This window comes from Mytilus edulis, chromosome 1 (genome assembly GCF_963676685.1).
Source record: "Mytilus edulis chromosome 1, xbMytEdul2.2, whole genome shotgun sequence".
NCBI lineage: Eukaryota > Metazoa > Mollusca > Bivalvia > Mytilida > Mytilidae > Mytilus > Mytilus edulis.
This window is the reverse complement of record NC_092344.1, coordinates 24,035,073-24,058,486: the sequence shown is the minus strand read 5'-3', so window position 1 is coordinate 24,058,486 and position 23,414 is coordinate 24,035,073. Positions and strand designations below refer to the sequence as shown.

The following is a 23,414-nucleotide window of genomic DNA, read 5'->3' as shown; positions in this document are numbered from 1 at the left end:
CGTAGGTCCAAATTTAGGAACAGACACCCAACCCCGCTACCTTACAGAAAAGTTAATAAAAAATATTGTACGGCAATACTTTTGTCCGCACTAGGTGCAAAGGAAGGTATGGTAACTGTGGTTTACTTGAGAATAAACACAGGATGTTCTTCGGCTTAGTTTTTTTTTTTTGAAAGAAAGTGCAAAATTGATGTCGGACACCCTGCCCCATCACCTAACAGAAAAATTAATAAAAAAAATATTGACGTCAAATATTTAACCGCAATAGGCACAAAGGCAAGCTGTGGTCTAATTCAGAAAAAAACACAGTTTGTTTTACGGCTTAGTTTATTGTTTTTTTATGTAGGTTCAAAGATTTAGTCCGTCAGTCTTATTACCTTACAGTCTACCTTACACTTACAGAAAAGTTAATAAAAAATGTTCTACGGCAATCCTTTTGTCCGCACTTGGTGCAAAGGAAGGTCGGGTAACTGTGGTTTACTTGAGAATAAACACAGGGTGTTCTTCGGCTTAGTTTATTTTTTTGAAAGAAAGTGCAAAATTGATGTCGGACACCCTACCCCATCACCTAACAGAAAAATTAATAAAAAAAATATTGACGTCAAATAATTGTCCGCAATAGGCACAAAGGGAAGCTGTGTAGCTGTGGTCTAATTCAGAAAAAAACACAGTGTGTTTTACGGCTTAGTTTATTGTTTTTTTATGTAGGTTCAAAGATTTAGTCCGTCAGTCTTATTACCTTACAGTCTACCTTACACTTACAGAAAAGTTAATAAAAAAATGTTCTACGGCAATACTTGTGTTTGCACTAGGTGCAAAGGGAAGCTGGGTAGCTGAGGTGTACTGGAGAAGAAACCCAAGGTGTTCTTCGGCACAGTTTCTTTTGGAACGTAGGTCCAAATTTAGGAACAGACACCCAACCCCGCTACCTTACAGAAAAGTTAATAAAAAATATTGTTTGGCAATACTTTTGTCCACACTAGGTGCAAAGGAAGGTCAGGTAACTGTGGTTAACTTGAGAATAAACACAGGGTGTTCTTCGGCTTAGTTTATTTTTTTGAAAGAAAGTGCAAAATTGGTGTCGGACACCCCACCCCATCACCTTACAGAAAAATTAATTAAAAAAATATTGACGTCAAATAATTGTCCGCAATAGGCACAAAGGGAAGCTGTGTAGCTGTGGTCTACTTCAGAAAAAAAACACAGTGTGTTTTACGGCTTAATAAAAAAATTTCTACGGCAATACTTGTGTCTGCACTAGGTGCAAAGGGAATCTGGGTAGCTGAGATATACTGGAGAAAAAAACCAAGGTGTTCTTCCGCACAGTTTTTTTGGAACGTAGGTCCAAATTTAGGAACAGACACCCAACCCCGCTACCTTACAGAAAAATTAATAAAAAATATTGTTTGGCAATACTTGTGTCCGCACTAGGTGCAAAGGAAGGTCGGGTAACTGTGGTTTACTTGAGAATAAACACAGGGTGTTCTTCAGCTTAGTTTATTTTTTTGAAAGAAAGTGCAAAATTGGTGTCGGACACCCTGACCTATCACCTTACAGAAAAAATAATAAAACAAATATTGACGTCAAATAATTGTCCGCAATAGGCACAAAGGGAAGCTGTGTAGCTGTGGTCTACTTCAGAAAAAAACACAGTGTGTTTTACGGCTTAATTTATTGTTTTTTATGTAGGTTCAAATATTGAGTCCGTCAGTCTTATTACCTTACAGTCTACCTTACACTTACAGAAAAGTTAATAAAAAACCTTCTACGGCAAAACTTGTGTCTGCACTAGGTGCAAAGGGAAGCTGGGTAGCTGAGGTGTACTGGAGAAGAAACCCAAGGTGTTCTTCCGCACATTTCTTTTGGAACGTAGGTCCAAATTTAGGAACAGACACCCAACCCCGCTACCTTACAGAAAAAATAATAAAAAATATTGTTTGGCAATACTTTTGTCCGCAATAGGTGCAAAGGAAGGTCGGGTAACTGTGGTTTACTTGAGAATACATACAGGGTGTTCTTAGGCTTAGTTTATTTTTCTGAAAGAAAGTGCAAAATTTGTGTCGGACACCCTACCCCATCACCTTACAGAAAAATTAATTAAAAAAATATTGACGTCAAATAATTGTCCGCAATAAGCACAAAGGGAAGCTGTGTAGCTGTGGTCTACTTCAGCAAAAACACAGTATGTCTTACGGCTTAGTTTATTGTTTTTTATGTAGGTTCAAAGATTTAGTCCGTCAGTCTTATTACCTTACAGTCTACCTTACACTTACAGAAAAGTTAATAAAAAATGTTCTACGGCAATAATTGTGTCTGCACTATGTGCAAAGGGAAGCTGGGTAGCTGAGGTGTACTGGAGAAGAAACCCAAGGTGTTCTTCGGCACAGGTTATTTTGGAACTTAGGTCCAAATTTAGGAACAGACACCCAACCCGCTACCTTACAGAAAAGATAATAAAAAATATTGTACGGCAATACTTTTGTCCGGACTAGGTGCAAAGGAAGGTCGGGTAGCTGTGGTTTCCTTGAGAAAAAAACACAGGGTGTTCTTCGGCTGAGTTTATTTTTTTGAAAGAAAGTGCAAAATTGATATCGGACACCCTACCCCATCACCTAACAGAAAAATGAATAAAAAAAATATTGACGTCAAATAATTGTCCGCAATAGGCACAAAGGGAAGCTGTGTAGCTGTGGTCTACTTCAAAAAAACACAGTGCTTATGGACATGTTTGCTGTTAACAGTGTATCTTTATTTATAATAATATTCAGGATGAAAATTGAAAACTGCAACATTTCCTTTAAACCATCAATTCATGAGCAAAAAAGCCACCTTCGCGATGTGGCTTGTTATTTCAGAGCAGGTAGACCTTGACCTAATGAATACTTTATTTTCTTCTTTGATTTGCTCTAAATGATTTAGTTTTTGTGATTTAAGTATACACCTGTATTCTACTATATGTTCTATTTTAGCCATGGCGGCCATGTTTTCAGAGAAAATAGAAAATAAAACAAACGCTTTATCTTAGATAACCTAAGAACCATTCAGCTTCAACTTGGTTTAGATTGGTTAAGCAGTTTTAGAGCAGACGATTTTTTGAATGAGAAAAACCTGATAAACAAAATGTTTATAACTGTCATTAATTCCTTAAGGATGTTCGCTTGTCATGGATGTTCGCTTGTCGTGTTTTGGAATTTTTGTCAGATTTTCGCAATCCTCTGCTTTTATCCATTTGAATGCCTTATCAAATTTTGCCCATTGAACCCCATTTTTTTTGGCATGTATAACTATAACCCATTTGTTAAAGTCTTATAAAATCTTATTTATTTTTTAATACTTTTTGAGAACTTTAACATGTCACTGATATCCTGAATGGTCAGTTGACAATATTAGTCCTTAGACCCGATCATTTACAGATCTTACTTTGCTTAACATTTTTACTGTTTATAGGTTATCTTTATTAATAATAATATTTAAGATATAAAACAAAAGCTTCAAAAAGTCCTGAGATTTCACAATTGTGGGGCAGCAACCCAACCATGGATTGTTATATTCATCTGAACATATCAGGGCTGATAGAACATGACATGATGAACATGTATACTACATGTCAGATTTTTTTTTAACTGCTTTAGTTTTTAAGATAAAGGCCAACAGTTGCATTTTACCCCTATGTTCTATTTTCAGCTTGATACCCATGTTGTTTTTACGAAATACAAAATAAAACACAAATTGCATTTTAAATAACATAAGGATCATTCAGCAAAGGTTTAGTTGGAATATGTTGAGTAGATGTTTGAAATAGTTTACACCGGACGGACGGCAAAAGCTCATATTTCATTTTAAAAAGTGAGCTTATAAGAAAACATGAACTGACTGGTGTCTTTTTTGAATTAATACAACAAAACAATATTGTTAACGATAATTTCCTGTCGTAATTGAATGGCCCTTTTCTATGAAAGTGATCTGACCAACAGTTTTATAATAAGAAAAAAATCATGGGATAACAGATCTATAGACATTTAAATTAAAAAGAAATACATGTAAGCAACCCTTTCAACTTTATAATAAAAACATTCATTTGTTATTACCCCTCCGTGCGGCTAGCTTAGTAAATTTCTCTGAAACCTTGTGTTTGATATTTTTTTTCGGTTAGTGTTGAAAAAGACATAGCATAATATTCATGATGCGTTTCTAAGCATTAACTGATTAAATCATTTCAGTTATTATTTAAGTAGTTTCAATAAACAATAGACATTAACGATGTATTTGATTCAATTTCATTACATCTGACAAACATTATACCTGATTGTCCCGGATTATATACCACGTCTGCAACTGCGAGCTAAAACAAAATGGTGAATAAATAGTTATAATTATAGCTAGCACAATATTGATCATTGATATGATTTTTAACAAAACAAACTTAATATATTCCACATTTTCCACAATTTCGTTAGTATCGGTTTTTGTCAGGGTCTCACTGTGAAATAGTGGTTAGATATTTAGTCAATTGTAATTGATTTGTAAGCGTTATTGCATTTGTCTTAATATTTTTTCCATAAAATGCATGATATTTACAACACTTTTTCTCTTCAAATACAATACAAAACCGTGATAAATAGGCGGATAGAGGAACAGACATAAAAAAGACGAAAACATGGAAATAAAGACTAATTGATTGAATGCTGTGTCAATATGACTTTGCCAATATGTTTGCCAAATATTGGGAGTACTTAAACCTATGCAAAGCAAGTAAAGACTACCAACGAGGTAAAGAAATATTTCCTATGACTTGTTATTTATTTATTTACAATGTGGAGAAAATGTTGAATGTGTTCACAAGTTAATCTCGTTAAATATACGAATGAATATATATATTTGAGAATAAAGTTGGAAAATCGTATAAAAAAATAGTTGCAAAGTAAGCTAAAATATACTACAATCAAGAATTAGAAAACAAATACGCTAAATTAGTTAAACAAATATCCTCAAAGATGCCAGGCATATAGTGTGTACGCCAGACTCGCTAAATCTGCCATACTGAAGTGCTTTTGACATCTTAAATCAAGTTGTTTTTTTACAAAAATAATAGCAATACGTGAACCTCAAATCGCTGACTGGTCAACAAAAGATTGCTACTGAATTTTTGTTTCCATTTGAATTGAGTGATTGGCGGAGAAAATGATGAAGTTAAACCACCTGGCTGTATTAAAATTTGTAATAATGTGAACATTCTTGCACAAGTCAGTTGAGGGTAATGGTGGATAGTTGTGAAAAGAAAAAAGTGTATATGTACAGCTACTATTTGAATATACATTTTCAAGATCGACTATTTCATTAGTCTCTTGGGATTAAACATACATTTTTTGCATACACCTATTGCAAATCCTAGTTTTTACAAATCAATAAAAATATAAATTTCGGGCATTCAGTTTGTTTTATAATCTAGATGCATATATTTTATACATCATATCTTTATATTGAGTGTCCTTCATAATACCACTCGATATATATTCTATAGATACATTTTCCATGTGAAGTGAAACCCTGTGGCATACAATGTTTAAGATTTTTTCGTATATATTTCTCAAGAGTAACACACTATGTTCATTTGGACCTCTTATATAGAGACTTACTTTGTTCACATAAAATATCTCGAATTTTAAGGATTTCCTGAATTTCTTAAATAAATCCAAATATTCTACAGGGAAACTTTGTTTTGAAGAATATCTTGTTTTCAGAAGTTTTATGAATACATACACATACTATCGAAAGAATCTATTTAAATAAGCCATGTAGATATGAAAAACATCAAAATTATTGCGCACCCAAATGAACCTTTCCATAGATTCACCTGATAGTTACCTGTCCATTTAAACTTTTGGCAGTTCTATTGTCCCATCTATCAAATACAACAGGTATTTTTCTCTGTATAGTTTATTCACTCAGACCTTTAAATTTCTACTAACTGAAATCTATCACTCATTGATTAATCTACCAGAGTAAAAAGTTTACCTGCTAAACTGATAGAAATTACTTGTTTCACATAAAAAAAAAATGCCTGTGATTTCATGTTTATTAAACATTTATTATATTTTTTCAATCTGTTCAAAATAGATAACAAGTTTGTTTTGAAAAAAAAAGTATTGTCCGTATGAAAATTTGCATCTTTTAGTTTTATGTTTAGTTATAGAATACTTTTAAGAAGGCCTTCATATATAAAAATCGCCATTTCATTGCATTGTTGTTTTTTTTTTATCAATGTTTTTTTGGAAATAGGAATAATGTTGATTTTTTTCAGAAATCAACTTTTATTAAATGTTTGAATCAGTGTTTACATTCAACAGTTTGAAAATATACTACATTCAAACTCATATACAGTTTTAATACTTATAGTCAACATGTGATTTCTACCAGTTTAGCAGATAAACTTTTTACTCTGGTAGATTAATCAATGAGTGATAGATTTCAGTTAGAAGAAATTTAAAGGTCTGAGTGAATAAACTATACAGAGAACAATACCTGTTGTATTTGTTAGATGGGACAATAGTTTAAATGGACAGGTAACTATCAGGTGAATCTATGGAAAGGTTCAATAGGGTGCGCAATAATATATTGTACGCCAGCCGCGAGTCAAGTCTACAAAGAATCATCAGTGACGCTCCAATGCAAATAGTTTAAAAAAAAGGCAAATGCAGTACGAATTTAAGTTACCTTTTCATTAGATAGAAAAGAAAGCGAAAAATCACATTCGTGGGTGAAACTAATACTTAAGCCTGAAAATAGTATTTTAGCGCAAAAATGGTAAAAAGAAAGCATGTGCACTTATATGAATTTACGTCATTAAATATACTATAATGGTTTACTTTTTAAATTGTTATAACAATCAAAAATCACGGTGAATACGAATGATATGAGGGAAAATTAGGCACAATTTAACGTTAGCCGTCATATACTTTTTGAGAGCTTATGTAACATCATGTTCATTTCTAACCTCACATATGCGACAACTGTAAATATAATGAACCTGTTTATTTACTTAACTTCAATTTTAATGAAGTTTTTACGACTTAAAGATGTCGAACGGCACTAACATCTTTCTAAAAGTCTTATACAAATTATGTGAGAGAAATGAGAAATGTTAATCTTCGCAGACCCGAAATCTAGGAAATGTCTTTTTAACATTTGTAAATAGTTCACTTATTTTAGTATGGATAAAAAACTATCATATCTTTCTACCAAAAATATATCCTTTAAGCTATACATTGTTGAAAATTCAGCATTCAGTATTAGATATATTAAATCAATAAAGTCCATTGTTCAAGGATCAAAACCAGCTAACAATATTATATTAGATAAATAAATATTTATCTTTTATTGCTTTAGAAAACAAAAATGAATAAAAGATGTGTTTATTTAATAAAAAGGCTAAGTATGCTAAACAAAGCCTTTACTTCGTAAGTTCATTGTGAGTATCAATTGATTATTAAATACTGTACATATACTTTTTCAGTGGTGAACCTATTTTCACGAATTTCGCGGTAGGTATATTTTCGCGAAAATACATACACGCGAATACAAATGCAGCTTAGATAAATGTAAATAATCTTCTCGTAAATTTACAACGTTTACCTAGTTTTCCTTAACATGACCTCATTTGAACTGTGAAACTGTTAAAACAACACCAGTGACCCATACAAAAAATCCATAAAGGACAAAAGGTAACAAACAATAACCAAATGAAATTGGGAATTGAAATGAGGAATGTGTCAAAGAGACAACAACCCGACCGTAGAAAAAAAATACAGCAGAAGGTCACCAACAGGTCTTTAATGTAGCGAGAAATTCCCGCACCCGGAGGCGTCCTTTCCAATAAAAGAAAGAAAAAAAAAAGAATTGAAATTGTATAATAAACATACATTCCTGCTTGTGAACTGTTTTTCCGAAAAAAACTTGAATATGATATCAATCAAGACAAATATCAAGTATTTAAAGATGGACATTTTATTTATCAAATGAATCTCAGATTCTTTTTAAAGATTATTGCTATGAATAGAATAATTGGCATTACGATAGTAATTAATATTGTTATGATATATGTTGTAAAACATTAATTGCTTTTTTTGTGAGGTGCAAATACTTAAAATTCCCTTTTGAATTGGAATTACGCAGTATTCTTTTCATTCACGACTTTTAAAATTTAGATATTTAGCTAAATTTGGGTACGCATTCCTGCTTATTGGTGCTCAAACGTTACAAACAATTTTCATAAACGTAAAGACTGATCAAACATGTGGAACGTAATGCACGTATTCAATTACAATGTTGATTATTATTCTATAATTATTAGGAATAAATTATCTTTCTGCCCTCCGACCACCTTTGCATCATACAACATACAAAACCAAAGAAAGCGTGCGACTACAAAATCATTTCTATATTTTAAAAATCGAATTTTTATCACAATTTAATGTATAAAATCAAAAATCAGTTCGTATCAATATATTGAATAGTTTTAAAGGTCGCACACTGTACATTCACACCATTTCCGATCGCACATCACACTGTTACAGTATTCCCCTTTACAATATACACCATGGTACAATACACCTTCGACAATTAATAATTATGTTAGTTTAATATCGGTATTTATGAGCTTTTCAAGAATATATATCCAAAATTTTAAGGAGATCAATATAAAGAAATATTACACAGTGATCACTAAATTTGTTAAAGTTCATAAAGTCTTTGTTTACAAAAATAATCAGTCAGCTCAAATGTAGGCATCTGTGTTCGAAGGCGTGTACGAGTAATTGTCTGAAATACGACGATACAAATGTTATGTTTATTATAGATATCTTTTGATAAAAATGTTTATTTGTGTTTTATTGCACAATTGTCACTTGCTTTTTTCTTTTTTAAAACTCTCCAAACAATAGAAAAACGTCATTTTATTCGTAATTTCTTATAAATAATACTGTTTTAGTTGGCTACTTTTTTTAGGTTAATATGTTTATAAAAATTAAACCATATAACACATTGCCGTCATATAAGATAACATAAATGTACAGTTAAATATCTAGATTTTGATGTAATGCTGTTTTTCTAACAGTCAGTCGAATATTCATGTCTGAAAAAGCGTCAAATTTTTTGCATCTCATCTTTTGAGAGTATTCTTCAATTTTTCAAATTCTTGTAAAAATAAATAATTACAAATCGTAAATAATTGTTTATTGATGAAGAAGGTTATTAATGTACAATAAAAAGCAGTGTATACTAAATTTGTTTGAGATCAATCATATGTTTACAAAAAAAATCAATATCCATGAATGCAGATACATGTGTTCGAATGCGTTTACGACTAATTGTCTAAAATATTACGTTATCAAGTGTATGTTCATTAAAAGCATCTATTGATAGCAGTGCTTAATTATTTTTGGCATAATTTCTCACCAAACAGTACGAGTAATTGTCTGAAATACGACGTTACCAATGTTATGTTTATTATAAACATCTTTTTATAGAAATGCTTATTTGTGTTTTATTGCACAATAGTCTTTAGATTTTTCTTTTTAAAACTCTCCAAACAATCGAAAAACGTCATTTTATTTGTTATTTCTTATAAATAATACTATTTTACCTGACTACTTTTAAAGATTTATGTATTCATCAAAATTAAACCATATAACAGTGTGACATTATATAAGATAACATAAATGTACAGTTAAATATCTTGATCTATATGTAATGCTGCTTATCTAACAGTCATTTGAATGTTACCGTCCGAAAAAGTCGCCGACATTTTTGTGTTTTATCTTGTGAGAGTATTTCGCAAGTTTTGAAATTATAGTGACAGTAATGGTTACAAATCGTCAGTAATTGTATATTAATGAAGTTATTTATCACTGTACAATATAATTTCGTGTATGCTAAATTTGTGTACGTTCAAATAATTTAATTTTAGATGTAACGCGTCTTCTGATTGGCTGACGTTATTTTGTTATGATCCCATAGACATAATTTAGTCATGTGTCCGTAACGTCTTCAACGTTTTTTCATGTGTTTCTAAGGTTTAAAATGGAATTTTGAATGAAATTATAAAAAATGACTGTAATATTTTTTCTGTCTATTCGAAATAACATAAAAATGTGGAACACACTGTTAAATAACCCGCTACGCGCGTTATTCATTATACACCAATTTTTTTTTATGTTATTTCTTCATAGAGAGAAAAAATTATTCCTTAAATATATTTTTTCCAAAATAATCATAATCCACGAATGCAAATACATGTATTCGAATACGTTTACGACTAATTGCCTAAAATATTACGTTACCAACTGTATGTATTTAAAGCATCTATTGATAGCAGTGCCTATCTATTTTTTGGCATAATTTGTCACCAGCTTTGATTAGTTAAAAACTTTCCATGCAATTGAAAAACGACATTTTATTTGCAATTAATTATTTTTAGGAAATATTATTTACAAAACTAAACTACATACAAGTGCGCCGTTATCAAAGGAAGAATAATTGTCCAGTTAAGTGTTTTATCGTGGTGTTTTGCATGTTTAATAACAGTGTTTTGCATGTTTAATAACAGTTATTTGAATATACCTGTTTACAAAAGTTCATCCAAAAGATATGCTTCTGATTTGAAGAAACTATTCTACACAATCGGATAATCTCCTGAAAATATAAATACAAAATAGTCATTACTTGAATATTTATGCAGTAACTAATAATTGTACAAATTAAACAGTGTACATAGCAAAAATTAAGTTCATTTTTTTACGAAAATAATGAGTTACCCTGGGTGCAGATGTATATGTTCAAATGTTTTCACGACTGATTGTCTGAATTGTTAATTTACCCTTGTTATTTGTTTTGAACGCATCTTCTTATATAAAAGAGCTTATTTGTGTTAGATTGCACACTATGTCACTAGCTTTGTCTTTTAAAAAACTTGTCTATAACTAGAAAACACCATTTTATTTGCAATTTATTATAAATAAGACTGTCTTACGTAGCTACTTCTTGAGGTCAAAATGTCTATAAAATAAACCACATAACAAGGTGCCGTGATATAAAAAAACATTAATGTACAGTTTAATATCTTAATCTTCATGTTTTGCTTTTTTATAGCAGTTAGCAGAATACTCCTGTCTAAAAAAAAGTCGCCAACATGTTTGCTGTAAATGTAATGAAATTTTTTGACAAATTTGTAAAAGTTGATAAAGTCTTTTTTTACAAAAAATAATCAGTAAGCTCAAATGTAGATATATGAGTTCGAATGCGTGTTTGACTTAATGTCTGAAATATTATGTTACCAATGTAATGTTCATTTAAAGCATCTTTTATAAACGTGCTTATTTGTGTATTTTTGCACACTATGTTACTAGCTTTGTCTTTTTTTTTAAACTCTCCTAAAGTCCTTTTTTTGCAATTTCCTCTTAAATAATACTGTCCTACGTGGCTTTTTGTCGTGGTCAATATGTTTATAAAATTAAACCACATAACACTCTGCCGTTAAATAAGTTAACAAAACTGTACAGTAAAATATCTTGATCTTATTTTTTTGTTTTTTCAGAATTTTATATTTTATCAAAATACCTAGGCCCCCATTGTATATATAATTAACTGATAGTTGTCATCAAATAGGGTAAAAGTTAATCCTTAATATCGACTGTAGTGTTATAACCTAACTGGGACTCCGTTAATAGTACAACATCATAATTTCTTATTTATTGAAGAAAAAAGTGGATCTGTTATTTTATCATATTACTTTGAAATAAACTCACCTATGTTCTAGACACAAAATTTCATGTTGTGGAAAAAACACTTTCTCTTTTGACCGATCAGAATGGTTATTTCAGTAAATCTTTTAAAAATCATTCTGACCACCTAATTTGTTAGTTGTACAATAATCCAATATCATGATTGATAGGGTATTAGGCCTGATTATCCACAATGTCACTAATATATCACTATTCAACATGCCTCAGACACTTTATTTCACAAAGTCACCAATGGATTTCTATGCAATATGCATCATGAAATATCACACAAAATGTATAAACACGTTAACACATATATACAACATGTATTAACAATATCCACCAATTTATAATATCACCTTGAGATGTTCAATTATCCACAATTACACAATGACACAATGATGCGTGTACAATGCTTCCATGCACAATGAATTTATATGAACACAGCTAAACGCACACACTATCCCTTCGTTTGATATGTTTGAGCTATTGATTTTGCCACTGTATTAGGATTTACGTCAAAAGAGTAGGTTTCAGCTTCCCAATAGTGAAGCATTGGGAAGCTGAAATCATCACTTCGTAATTTTAACGGACGCCATCACGAGTATGTTTACCGTCATGAAATATTTGTTATATTAATGATATCGGATATGTTCCTAACATGTATGTCGTAACTACAATCCCGTTCTCTTTTCGAGAATGTGACCTTTCGAATTAGAGTTTTGATGTAATTTCTGTTTGTTAAGTTGTTGTTGTCCATTCGTTTGATGTGGGGTTTTTTTGTCATTTAATTAGGGACTTTCCGTTTTGAATTTTCCTCGGAGCTCAGTAGTTTTGTGATTTTACTTTACACTGTTTATCACTTTGAATCTGAACCAAATGAATATATTCCAAACTGGTAAAATTAAACACAGTTGACTTTCACTTATACACTTCCACAATATAACGACTTGCAACACCAGCAAGTATACATCGTGTATTCTGACTAATACACATCGATGAAGTATTCATATTTCCCAATAGTACAACTTGCAACACCAGGAAGTATACACCTTGTTATATCACTAATATACTGCCGCAATAGCAAAACTTGCAATGGCAGCAAGTACTGCTTGATTTATTTTACTTGACTGGGCAGAGTTTAATCGGTTTGTTCATAATAGACTAGTTCATCTATATAAAGGTATTTTATACACTCATCAGTGAACTGTCCACATCATACACTCATTTTGTTTGTAAATTCGTTTGGTGACATGATAGGTGATTAGAAATCAATAATAATTGAAGTGGCAATCCTCTTTATCACACACATCTTCAAATAGACTGTCCTGTGTTAATCAAAACGTAAGCTCCACCCATTCAGGTGAATTAACATTTGTGACAAACACCTTGTATTCTCACTAATACAACAACGTAATATATAAGTTTCACTTTGTATCAATTACTTTTGATTAAGTTTGTAATTTGTTTTTTCTTCACAAAAATAATCAGTAAGCTCAAATGCAGATATATGTGTGTGAATGCGTTTACGACTGTTTATCTGAAATATTACATCACAAATGTAATGTTTATCAAAAGCAACTTTTTAAAGATAATCTTATTTGTGTTTTATTGCACATTTGTCATAAATGTACAGTTAAATATCGTGATCTTCATGTTTTGCTATTTTTCTTACAGTCATTCCAATATACCTGTCTAAAAAGTCGCCGAAATGTTGGCTATTAATGCTGTGAGATTATTTATTGTCATTTCTTATATATAATACACGTTTTGAAATTCTGGTGACATGAAAAGAAACAAATAGTAATTTTTTGTATATTAATGAAATATTAAACAGTGATCACTTAATTTGATTAAGTTCGTAATTTGTTTTTCTTCACAAAAATAATCAGTAAGCTCAAATGCAGATATTGTGCGGAATATGTTTATGACTGTTTATCTGAAATATTACATCACAACTGTAATGTTTATCAAAAGCATCTTTTTATAGATATTCTTATTTGTGTTTTATTGCACATCTGTCATTAGTTTTGTCTTTTCAAAACCCTCCTAACAGTAGAAAATGTCATTTTTCGCAATTTTTTATAAATAAGACTGTCTTACGTGGCTACTTTTTTTGGTCAATATGTTTCCCAAAATTTAACAACATTATACTCTGCCGTTATATAAGGTAACATAAACATGATAAATGTACAGTGAAATACCTTGATCTTGGTGTTAAGCTTTCTTTCTTACAGTCATTCGACTATCCCTGTCTGGAAAAGTTGCCGCAACGTTTGCGTCAAATCTAATGAGAGTATTCCTTAAGCATTAAAATTCTTGTAAAATTAATTATTACAAATCGTCAACAATTGTATATTAATGAAGCAAGTTATCAAAATACAATAGAAACCCGTATATACTAAATTTGTTTCAGATCAATAATTGTTTTACAAAAATAATCAATATCCACGAATGCAGATACATGAGTTCGAATGCGTTAACGACTTATTGTCTGAAATTGTACGTTACCAATTGTATGTTCATTTAAAGAATCTATTGATAGCAGTGTCTATCTATTTGTTTGACATAATTTGTCACCAGCTTTGATGTGTTGAAAACTTCCCATGCAATTAAAAAACGTCATATTGTTTGCAATTACTTATAAAATAATTGTCACCAAAGTCAGAGGGTTACCGCTATCAGGTTTAATTCACCATTTTCTACATTTGAAAATGCCTGTACCAAGTCAGGAATATGTGTTCTTGTCTATGCGTTTTGTTATTAGGTTTTGCCATGTGATTATGGACTTTCCAAATTGATTTTCCTCTAAGTTCAGTATTTTTTTTATTTTACTTTTTACGTTTAGAAAATATTATTCACAAACCTAAACTACATACAAGATCGCCGTTATAATAGGAAGACTAAATGTGCAGTTGGTTGTCTTGATCGCGGTGTTTTGCATGTTTACTAAAAGTTATTTGAATGTCTGTTTACAAAAATTTGTCCAAGATGTATGGTTCTGATTTTAAGAAACTATTCCAAGAAATCAAAAAGTATCCTAAAAATAGAAATACAAAATTGTTAATACTTGTATATTTTTGTAGTAATTTATAATTGTACAAAAGAAACAGTGAACACTAAAACAATGAAGTTCATTTTTTTTTTGGGGGAGGGGAATAATCAGCTACCTTGGTTGCAGAATAAAGACAACAGTAGTATACTGCTGTTCAAAACTCATAAATCCATGGACAAAAAACAAAATTGGGGTAACAAACTTAAACCGAGGGAAACGCATTAAATATAAGAGGAGAACAACGACACAACACCGAAACGAACCACACACAGAAACGTACCAAGCAACACACAAAACACCACGAGAATAACAAATATAACATCAAAACCAAATACTGTGAATATATTTTTTTTCGTGGGTATCAATTTTCGTGGATAGCTGAAAACTTGCATTTTCATGAATATTTGATTTCGTGGTTTTGCCAATCTCTGTATATAAAGCTATTATATTATATATTATTCGTTGAACATTTGAATTCGTGGTTCACCTCTACCCACGAAACCCCCGAAAATTGGTATCCAACGAATAATAATGAATCCACAGTACATGAATTTGGGATAGACAAGTACTGTGCCACGTCTTATCTCAATATCTCAAAAGTAAGAGAAAACACAAACGACTCAACGTTAAAATGCAACACACACAGAAACGAACAATATTATAACAATGGCCATCTTCCTGACTTGGTACAGGACACTTTTAAAGGGGAATAAAAGTGGTGGGTTGAACCTGGTTTTATGGCATGCCATACCTCGCACTTTAATGGCAAAGTTAAATATAACATTGAAATGACAACATAATCAGTCAGGGGCGTAACTTAAACAAGTTAATAAAAAATAATTACTTATGTAAGTATTTTTTTTATTTTAAAAATAAAAGAAATACTTAATAGAGTTATTTTTATTTTCAATAGAAACATAGACTAAATGTAGTTTTCATGATTTTAAACAACATTTTATATCATAAAATAAAGAATTTATCAGATTTGAGAGGAGTATAGGGATAAAGGGTTACTTTGAAAATAATGACAAAAATATTACTTCAATAAGTTATTTTAAACATTTTTGAAAAAAACAACAATTACACTTATCTAAGGCACATATGTAATTGATTTAGGTTACAAATTATAAATAACTTCAGTTCTTTATTAATTCACAATTATCTATCTATTTATATCAGTCTACCTTCAAGATTTTAGAGGAAAATGACAATTTAATAGTCCCAAGAGACCAATCTTTGACCCAGAAGCGTCGGTATGAAAGATTAGTGCGTCGGAAAGTTCAATAGTGTTTCTGAAGAATTAGTTTTTATATATCAAGGGAAAAATAACCAGATAACTGTGAACATTATTTAAAGCTAGTAAAATCTGTATTCTTGGACACCTATAAAAATAATATTCAGAAACATAACTTATATAAGTTATATTTAAATTAGCCTTGTTTTCAACATTACGTGTATAGGTAATTTTAATTGTTACTTGTTTAAGTAATGCCCCTGACTGGTAATATTACAGGACTACAATACAAATAAAAAGGAGAACATATTAGACAAAGAAAAGCATGATTAATAGATAACAAAAAGCATCAGATTAAAATTAGATAAGATATATGTGTTCGAATGTTTTTACGACTTTTTGCCTGAACTCTTAAATTACTAATGTTATTCCTATTAAAAGCATTTTTTTATATAACAGTTCATATTTGTGGTTCATTGCACACTATGTCACTAGATTAGTTTTTTAAAAAAACTCTTCTTACAATAGCAAACCGTGATTCTGTTTTCAATATATTATAAATAATTCTGTCTTACGTAGCTACGTCTTCATGGTCTTAGGGTCAAACTGTTTATCAAAATTAAACCACATGACACTGTGCCGATATATATAAAATAACATAAAGTACAGTTAGATATCTTGATTTTCATGTTTTGCTTTTTTCTAACAGTCAGTCGAGTTTTCTAGCCCCAGACCATCTCAGAAGTGTTTGCTGTTTATGTTGTTTGATTATTTCACAAGTTACGAAATTGTAGTTAAATTAAGTTCATAAAGGTTTTTTTTGTACAAAAATAATCAGATGCAGATATATGCTATTGAATGCGTTTACGACTTTTTGTCTGTAAAATAACGTTTCCAAAACAATGTTCATTGAACGCAACTTTTCATAAGAGTGCCTATTTGTGTTTTATTGCACATTTGTCATAAGCTTTGTCTTTTTAAAAACTCTCCTTACAATAGAAAACGACATTTTATTCGTAAATTCTAATAAATACAACTGTCTTACGTGGCTCCTTTTCTTAGTTAATTTGTGTATCAAAATTAAACAACAATACACTGGGCCATTATACATGATAACATAAATGTACAGTTATAAATATATTATCTTCATGTGGTTTTTTTTCTAACAGTCATTCCAATATACCTGTCTAAAAAGTCGCCGAAATGTTGGCTGTGAATGCTGTGAGATTATTTATTGTCATTTCTAATATATAATACACGTTTTGTTATTCTGGTGACATAAAAAGTAACAAATAGTCAATTGCTGTATATTAATGAAATATTCAACAGTTATCACTAAATTTGATTAAGTTCGTAATTTTTTTTTCTCCCAAAAATAATTAATTTAATTTAAACATATTTATTTATAGTGGATTGGGAAACAAGTTTTGCAACTTATATTAATCCCTTTCCACTTTGCGGGTGCGAGTGCTGCCTTGTAGCGGCATTAGCCTACTCTTTTTCGAAATCTACAAGGGTGTCTTTAACGTGCAAGAGATGTGGCTCTCCCTTAACACGGGCCAGCCATTTATCGTCCCCGTCCGACGGACTATCATCGTTTCCTCAAGACCATACTTGCGAATGGTGTCAAGGGAGAGCCGAAAATTGGGTTCCTGAAATTTTCATCCCAAACGGGAATCGAACCAGGTACCTTTGTGTTAGTAGTCCGATGCACTAACCACTACACCACGGCTCTCAAAAATAATTAGTAAGCTCAAATGCAGATATATGTGTTCGAATACGTTTACGAATGTTTTTCTTAAATATTGCATCACCAATGTAATAATTATCAAAAACCACTTTTTAAAGGTATGCTTATTTGTGTTTTATTGGACATTTGTTATTAGTTTTGTCTTTTCAAAGTTCTCATTTTATTCGAAATTTTTGATAAATAAGACTGTCTTACGTGTCTACTTTTTTTGGTCAATATGTTTTTCAAAATTAAACCATATTATACTCTTTAGTTATATATGAGAACATACATGTACAGTTAAATATCTTGATCTTGATGTTAGGCTTTTTTCTAACAGTCTGCCGACTGTTCCTGCCTGACAAAGTCGCCGATATTTATTCGTCTTATCTTGTGAGAGCGAAACTTGACACTAAACCCACCTATGTTCCAGAAACAAAATGTTATGTTGTGGAAAAACACATTCTCTTTTTATTGGTCATAATGGCTCTTTCAGTAAATCTTTTAAAGTTTCTTCTAACTACTTAATTTGTTTGTTGTACAATAATCCATTATCATGATTGATAGGGTATTAGGCCGGAATATTCACAATGTCACCAATATATCACTATTCAACATGACACAGACACTTTATTACACACTGTCACCAATGGATTGCTATGCAATACGCCCTATTAAATATCCCACAAAATGTATGAACACGTTAGCACATGTATACAACATATATTAACATTATCCACCAATTTATAATATCACCTTGAGATGTTCAATTATCTACAATAACACAATGACACAATGATTCATGTACAATGCTCAAATGCATTTATATGAACACATCTAAACGCACATGTTGATGTTGCAACTGTATTGGGATTGATATATAGAAATTGACTACGAGGGTCGGTTGGAAACAAAATCTTACGACACAGGAGGTGGTTTCAACTTCCCAATAGTGAAGCATTGGGAAGCTGAAATCATCACTCCGTTATGTTAACGGAAGCCATCATGAGTTGGTTGACTGTGATGAAATATTTGTTATTTTAATGATATCCGATATGTTCCTTACATGTATGTCGTAACATCAATCCCGTTCTCTTTTCAGGAATGTGACCTTTCGAATTAGAGTTTTTACCTATATGTCTGTTGGTTAAGTTCACACATCATTATCAATATCATTAAATTTTCATACAATTTGGGGGTTTATCGCTTTAAAGACAGGTTCAATCCACCATTTTCCTACATTTGTAAATGCCTATACCAAGACAGCAATATGATAGTTGTTGTCCATTCGTTAGATGTTTTTAATTTTTGATTTTGTCATTTGATTGACTTTCCGTTTTGAATTTTCCTCGGAGTGCAGTAGTTTTGTGATTTTACTTAATTGATTATCACCTTGAATCCGAAAGAAATTAACATATTTCATACTGGTAAAATTAAACACAGCTCACTTTTACTTATACACTTCCACAATATAACGACTTGCAACACCAGTTCATCTTTATATAAGTGTTTTTGGATAAACTCATCAATGAACTGTCCACATCATACACTTATTTTTTTTTTTGGTAAATTCGTTTGGTGACACTATAGGTGATTAGCAATCAATAATATTTGTAACAGCAATCAATCTTATCACAAACATCTTCATATAGACTGTCCTTATGCAAATATATTCGTAAGCTCTACCCAATCAGTTGAATTCACATTGGTAATAAGTAAAATCACAAAAATACTCAACTTAGGGGAATATCCATCCAAAGTTTATTATCACATGGCAAAATCAAATAACAAAACGCATCAAAAACAAATGGACAAGAACTGTCATATTCCTGACTTGTAACAGGCATTTTAAAATGTAGAAAATGGTGGATTAAACCTGGTTCCCTAGCGCTAACCCTCTCACTTTAATGACAGTGTCATCAAATGCTGTTATATTTACATTGATGCGTGAAATAAACAGATACTATAAATAAAATAGTTAAAATATGGGTACATCAGTCATCATCGTATAACATTTTTTAAAAAGAACAATTTAACAGAACACAAAAACATCTACTATCTACGAACACATTCATTGATTTGAGTGTCTGACGTCAGAAAGTTGTAAACGTCACAAAAAATTTTCGTTCAATGTGCATACAAACAATTTTAAAATTTACATAGGCAATGTTAGCATACAGGGTTAACAAATCAAAAGTGCGTAAGAATAGATTTCAGAAATAGATCGAGATTGAAACTAATATAATGTTATAAATAGAAATTATAAGAATCCACAAATAGTTAATTCCGCTACGCGATTGAATGATTTTGACGTTTGTGGCATGGTTCAACGTATATTGTAATTCATAATAGAAATATATCATAATCACATATAATAGAACAATATCATACTGACGGGATCTTTTATATGTACAGAGTGAACAAACGGAATGAAAAAATATCGCATATACAAAACAAACCACCAAACAATGAAAGCCAATACAAACACTTTGACAAGAGGTATAAGTACCGTGCCACGTCAAACGGATATCACATAAAACCATTCAACAGTGAAACTAATATTAATAATAGAACAAAGACAAATGAAAGAACTATAAAACACGTTGTTAAGATGAACACCTTGTATTCTCACTAAGACCATAACTTAATATATACATTGATTCACTGATAGGGTCTTTGCATCGGAACTAAACACATTTATTTCTAAAAAAAAACAGTTGTTGGCATGACACGGGTTATGTTCTTCTCATATATTTTATGATAGTATGATACTAAACCCCTAACGGGAGGGATTGTACCTGATATTCATATGATGAAGACATAATCTTTCAATCAGTTTAATTGAGGTCTGGAGCTGGCATGTCAGTTAACTGCTAGTAGTCTGTTGTTATTTATGTATTATTGTCATTTTATTTAGTTTCTTTTGTTACATCTTTTGACATCAGACTCGGACTTCTCTTGAACTGAATTTTAATGTGCGTATTGTTATTACTTTTACTTTTCTACATTGGCTAGAGGTATAGGGGGAGGGTTGAGATCTCATAAACATGTTTAACCCCGCCGCAATTTTGCGCCTGTCCCAAGTCAGGAGCCTCTGGCCTTTGTTAGTCTTGTATGATTTTTAAATTTTAGTTTCTTGTGTATAATTCGGAGTTTAGTATGACGTCCATTATCACTGTACTATTATGCATATTTTAGGGGCCAGCTGAAGGACTCCTACGAGTGCGGGAAATTCTCGCTACATTGAAGACCCATTGGTTGCCTTCGGCTGTTGTTTGCTCTTTGGTCAGGTGGTTGTCGCTTTGACATATTCACCATTTCCTTTCTCAATTTTATGTAAGTTTCACTTTGTATCACAATCACTTTTGCAATATTTACATATAAATCCACACACTATAAACATCATTTCGAATCACTCTATTTACCAGTTGGAAAACAATTCCTGATGTTATCACTTCAACGGTCCTAAGCTGGTTTGTATAAAACCATCTGGAGCAGTCTATTATACTTAAAGGGATGAAAATCACAACTATATATTAATTTTAGACACTACAATTAATTAACAGTCTAAAATGGCCTATATTCGTACTCGACTGTACTGATTTTTACTCGACTAGCCTGACTTGGTCTAAATTTCACTTAAGAATACTCGACCACAGTCTTAACCGTACTCGACTATGCTGATTTGTACTTAACCCTTATCTGTGACATTGAAAATATTGTGAAGTATTACTCAACCAGCCTGAACTGTACTCACCTATCTCAACCATACTCTACCAAGGGTCTGATCAACACTCTACCTGTCTGAACCATACTTGACCAAAAACAAATTCCTTTTTTTATTTTAATTGTTAAACTAACTTTTTTTACTGACGTGACAACCGCCCCAATAAAATAAAGATATAATATAAAATCAGATTTGTACATCCTTACATGATTTTCAAATTTTTCAAATAGAGAAGGTTAAATCAGATTATCGTATAAAATCATGTCATTTTACTAATTTTAAAATTTGAGAGTTTAGAAAAATAAAATATTATCTTTTACCTAAAATTACACTTATACAACCTTATTGAGGTGCTTCTTTTTTGGCATGAATGTTTTTTATCTTAATTTCCAAAAATATATTATAAAAACTACATACTAGGTTTCATAGTTCCATACTATAGTAAAATAACTATCTTTTTAATGAGACACATGACGCAACAGCCAAGAAAATCACTTGAAATGTTCAACCTTATATTAGAAATATCCTTAATTATAATTCGAGATATTTTATATGTGATACGACATGTATAAATCGAATTGAAAAAAAGAATGAAAAGTTAAGATACATTAATAAATTTGTTCTTCTGATTAATGTATCAGTTAATACCTCCATCTTGGCGCAACTCATTAAACAGATTACATCTGGTCAGAGAGTATTAAATTGTTATCGAATAGGCCATTTCAGACTTTTACTGGTTTTTAGTGAGAGGTGTTTTAAGTGACATATGGTGCTCGGACTATGAAGAAACTTTTAGAAACCTAATTAAAATGAAAAGACAACTGGTATTTTACATAAAAAATAACTATGACCGATTTCTGTTACAATATGTTTATATAAACAAATCCCTATTTTAAATGCCTACACGCATTTGTGAATGATTTTAATAATGAGTAAAGGATATCCCTGCTTCTACATAGTTCGGCATTCCATGACGTCACTAGGTCGTATATATTGACAATTTTTCGATATACTGATTTTTCCGGATTTTAAAAGAAACTTAAGTAGAGTGCAGGAGAGCTCAAGCTACGATAATTTCACAAGAAACAGAAGAGAAATGTATAAACAAAAGTGCACGAAATCAAAATGTTCATCTTTTTATATACTCATCTATTCAGTATGAAATTTTAAGGTGTTTTCTCCATTTATAAAGATAAAAAGATAGACCACTTTCGAGTTCCTCCGTCACCGGAAGAAAAAAAATCGTCAATAATATGCCTGCATGACGTCATTTACCAGAGAGAGAGGCTCGCCTGTATCACTGCACTATTCACGTTCAAAAGTCTTAGTAATAGTTATTGTGTAGGAACCACTCGCTAAACGTGGGAACGGAAGTGACACAAGTGATATTCTCTAAAACCAAAGTATTTGACGGAAATGCATCGAACTCGAAAGTTGTCTTTTGAAGTGAGAGGCTTGGAAATCTGGCCAACTGTATATAAGGAATTGACGCCTTGAAACCGTCGTATCCCAAAAAAGAACTATATGATTAAAAGTCACTTTTAAGTTTAAACATTTCTTTCATTCCCGGGTGTCAAATGTGAAACTTGATCTGTTCACATTCTAGGGCAACTGAGATCACCCACAGTTTTTGTATGGCGCTTGGAGTTGCTCGAGCTTTGGTTTATATATGTTGTGTTTTGCGTACTATTGATTGTCTGATAACTGTTTGTCTTTTTGTCTTTTTTTTTTCTTTTTAGTAAAAACGTTGGCAGTTTATTTTCTACTCGTTAGTTTAAATGTCCCTTTGATATCTTTCGCCTATCTTTTTATTTCTCCAACTATAGCAAAACAACATACTAACTTAGTGACACTATTTGCAATTGTGAAATTATGAAATTTAATTTACGGCA

At 31.3% G+C, this 23,414-nt stretch overlaps 1 long non-coding RNA gene across 3 annotated transcripts; it reads right to left on the bottom strand.

Annotated features, from left to right (window-relative positions):
* Positions 1-514: 514 nt before the first annotated feature.
* LOC139528517 (uncharacterized) lies at positions 515-19,017 on the bottom strand. 3 transcript variants are annotated; one of them, XR_011665611.1, is made up of 5 exons: positions 14,644-19,017; positions 13,982-14,079; positions 11,802-13,317; positions 10,618-10,689; positions 9,275-9,473 (listed from the first exon to the last, which is right to left on the bottom strand). It is a non-coding gene; the product is annotated as an uncharacterized lncRNA (long non-coding RNA). The 3 variants fall into 3 exon arrangements; XR_011665614.1 differs by lacking the exons at positions 9,275-9,473; positions 14,644-19,017 and adding an exon at positions 515-4,342 and having other exon boundaries at positions 13,982-14,632; XR_011665609.1 differs by lacking the exon at positions 14,644-19,017 and having other exon boundaries at positions 13,982-14,632.
* Between the last annotated feature and the right edge of the window lie 4,397 nt (positions 19,018-23,414).